Source organism: Nannospalax galili, unplaced genomic scaffold, assembly GCF_000622305.1.
Source record: "Nannospalax galili isolate Female #2095 unplaced genomic scaffold, S.galili_v1.0 scaffold3, whole genome shotgun sequence".
Classification (NCBI taxonomy): domain Eukaryota; kingdom Metazoa; phylum Chordata; class Mammalia; order Rodentia; family Spalacidae; genus Nannospalax; species Nannospalax galili.
Window position 1 is genome coordinate 4,464,884 of NW_008351466.1, and position 4,278 is coordinate 4,469,161.

The window sequence follows — 4,278 nt, forward strand, 5'->3', positions numbered from 1 at the left end:
CCCTGCAAAAAACCCCTAACTTTAGCCACGTTAGCCTTCTCAGATGCCAATAAGTCCTGTTATGGTGTTGTCATTCAGGGCATGGGAAAAGATGACACCTGTTACGTACAAGCCAATCCCGGCTCTGTCCAATAGGGGGAGCTCCTGGCCTTGTTAAAAATCTTCCAAGTCTGCCAGACTGAGCCACTCAATATGTTCTCTGACAGCCAGTATGCAGTTCAGGCCCTCACATGTCTTCCCTTTGCTCGGGTAAAAGGCACAAAGATCCCATCACTAGAATGATGAGAGCTCTCCAGATTATCTTAGATAGCAGACAATGGCCCTGGTACATCTCCCACATAAGATCATATACCAAGCTCCCTGGGATCTTGGCAAAGGGAAATGACAAAGTAGATAAACTTAGTATGTCTATAGAGATTCCTCTACTAGAACAAGCCAGAGCCTTACACCAACAATTTCACCTTTCTCCTTGCAGTCTGCACCGCCTTCTACCTGACCTACCCATCTCTCAATGCAAACATCTGAACAGATCTTATATTACATGTGCACCCCTTGCTCCCTTAGGCCCCCTCAATCGATATGGAGTTAACCCGCGTGGTCTCCTACCCAATGCCCTCTGACAAATGGATATCACCCGTTATAACTCCTTTGATAATCTTAAGTATGTCCATGCCATCGTTGACACCTACTCCTCCTTTCTTTTCTCCATCGCTCAAACTGGTGAAAAGGCCTCACATGCCATTAAGGTGGTCAAATCAGCAATGCTGGTAATGGGAGTGCCATGGACCCTAAAAACTGATAATGGGCCATCTTACACCTCTCTACAATTCCAATCATTCCTGTCAACATGGAAAATTAGCCACTCCCTTGGAATCCCTTATAATCCATAGGGACAAGCCATTGTGGAGCGGGCAAATAGGACCCTCAAAGAAACATTACAAAAATTTCCTACCCCTGAGTCTAAAAGTGACATGCACCTGGCTCTGACTGAAGCTCTATTCAGCATTAATTTCCTGTCCTTCAATGAAAATGGGTTGAGCTTGGCCTACAAACACTGGGCTACCATACCTAGGCTTACACCCCTGCCACTAGTGAGATGGAAGGACTCCATAACATGTCAGTGGCAACAGCCCGCCCCATTGTTAACAAGAGGGAGAGACTATGCTTGTGTGTTTCCTCAGACAGAAACAAAGCCAGTATGGGTTCCAGCGAGAGATGTGAGACCAGCAACCGACCAATGGGACCCCCAGGACCCGGAGACCTTGCCGCTATCTGGATAATTGGTTTGTTCTTTCCCGCCCCTGCCACAGTCCATGATCTCTGGGCCTTGGTCCTCCCCCCCCCCATACTCTTGCTCTTATCGCTTCATTCCCCAGCCTACCCCACCCTCAATTCAGCTAATTCTATGCTTGGCTTCCCAACCATGGACCCAGTTTCTTCCTGGGAATAACTCAATGGCTCCTGGCCCCTAAATAACTCTCTATGCTTCACTACCAACAACACATCCTCATGCATTGGGCTGTTCAACCTGACTGTCCAAGATTATGCCAGCAGTGCCTCTAATCTAAAAGCACTTTTTGACCCATCTTGGATCATCACTTACCTACTCCTGACAGGCATAATTATTCTTCTCTTTCTACTTCTTAAATGCCTTGTTCTTCGTTCCCACAATCAGAAAAAATTCAATCACTCAGTGTATCAGGCCCTCAGAGCAATACATGGAGATGATTTCAACCTGCCTTAAGCATCCAGACAGACTTGGCTTGCACAAATGTACGAGGCGTCCTACAGATAATGCCTCACCTCGACTGATCCCCTGGGATGATACCCCTTGGAGGACTGGTAGTCAATGATGGGTAAGCTCTTGTTGGGCTGAATCAACCTAAGCCAGGACATGGACGTGTATGCCCATGCTCCAATGATGGGTAAGGTTTATGCCAGAATAGGACAACCTAAGACAGACACAGTCCATGATCCTGGGGTCATCCCAAGGTAGAGCTGCCTACAGGCTCTCACTGGACAGTCTTTTTTTTTTTTTAAAGAAAAAGGGTGGAAATGTGGCAGGAGGCCTCCAAAGATGGTGAGAACCCAGAGCCCTGGGATTCAGTGAGAATTCACTTCACTTCTTGGTCTGCAAATAGCCTGCCAAAAGAAGTCCATGCCTCCATACCCTGCTTGCAAGCCCAGTGACTGCTAACAGACTGTGTGGCACGGACCAATCAGAAAACGATACTCTGACTAAAGGGACTTGGGGGCAGAGAAAAGGGAAATATAAGGCCTGCCCCCTCCTGCATTAAATGAGTCTGCAGCACCTCGCCTAGTGCTTGCTTCTACCTGACTCCTGGGGTCTATGTGTCATGACTCCATGCCTCTTGCCCCCCCTCATTGGCAGGGGACCCGATCCAGGTCAGGGTCTTCACAGCTGGCCTGAGGAGAACCCGCAACATTGAATAAAATCTTTTATTCCTTATCTGAATCGAGTCTGTTGGTCTTTCCTCAGTAGTCCTGGGGCCCATAACAATTATCTATCCTTTTCTACTATTACCATCCAAACTTTTCATGCACTAGATGCTTTATGATTTTTCCTAGCTGTAAGCTACTCACCTTACTGAAAATAATCTTCCCTTTCAATCTGACCCTTAAGATCTTATCCTTCATAGACCACACATTTTTGAAGCTTTTATTGCTCCCACCCTGGTAAGAATTTTCTCTCTCTGTGCTACATTATGATCACATTCCTAATTAGTCACACAACAGAACCATTTGTGTTGTAGTTTGCTTTTTGTTGCTGTGAATGAATACTATGACCAAAAGCAACTTGGATAAGATAGGTTTTATTTCACCTTAAAGGTTACCATCCCTCCGACTGGAGAGATGAATCAGCAGCTAAGAACACTTGCTGTACTTCCAGAAGACCTGGGTTTTATTCCCAGCCCCCACTTCGTGGCTAACAACTGTCCATTACTCCAGTTCCAGGGGATCTGACATTCTCTTCTGGCCTCTGTGGACACTGAATGACACAGGTACATGTACACACATGCAGGTAAAACACTCATACACATACAATGAAAATACTAAATAAAATATTCTAAAAAGTTACCATCCCTCTTTGAAGTAAGCCAACACAGGAACTGGAGGCAGGAAATTGAAGGAGAAACTACAGAGGAATACGGCTTGCTAGCCAACTCCCAGGCTTATATTCAGCTTTCTTTGCTACCTGCTCAGGGATGCATCACCCACAGTGGGCTGTACTCTCCTACATCAATTAGCAATCAAGAACATGCTCCACAGGTATACCATAGGCTATCGGATGGAAGAAATTAAAGTGCAGTTCCCTCTTCACAGGTATGTCAAGTTAACAACAAAAATTAACCACCCCAGTGTCTTACATAAGAGTGAGGTTGCACCCTTCCAGCTCCCCCACCCCATCCTTCCTCCTAGCAGGGGGACTGTCAAATTTCCTGTCTTGGTACCCCAGACCTCTGGACTGACCTCTTGGTCCAAACACTCCACTGCTTCCTGATCCTTTGTATCCAGACCAAAGCAATTCCTCCCTCTAGTCCCCATCTCCCTTTGCATCTCTGGGTGGCCCAGCCCCACAGCTTCCTGGAGCTAGCAGCTTGCCTGGGTAATTTCGGCTGCTGTGCTCACTGTGCCTTGACTCCCCAAGCCTCATTCACCCTCCCAGATCCCCCACCCCATCTCTCCTCCCCAGACCCATGGACTGACCTCTTAGCCCAGAATCCCCACTGCTTCCTGATCCTTTGCATCCAGACCAACCCAGTTTCTCCATGTAGTCCCCAGGAGCCCTGGGGCCTCTTCTCACCCCCACCTCCCTTTACATTCCTGGGGGCCAGCATCTTTCCTGGGCCCTGCTCCCAGGACAGACGAACCCTCAAATTCCTGAGGCCAGCATCTTTCCTGGAGGGATCAAGACCTTAGGAGAAAGCCTAACAGCATCTGTTCCTCATCTGACTTGAGCCTCTGTGGGAACACCTGAGCAGCAAGACAAAAGCAATTTGGCCACTCAAATATAAAATCAAAAGAGAGAACCTAAAGCCTACACCAACCAGCTTTTTATGCCCAACAAGTAAACCACAAAGTTACATAAAGTTTACAAAAAGAAGCAACCTAAACTCAACAAAGGAAGACATGAGTCTCACATAATCTACAAAAGAAATCCACATATTAAAGTCACAGAGATAAAATAGTAACATGCAAAATCAAAATATTATGTCCCCACCAAGCACCACCCATCCTCGAGAGGAGTACAATGAG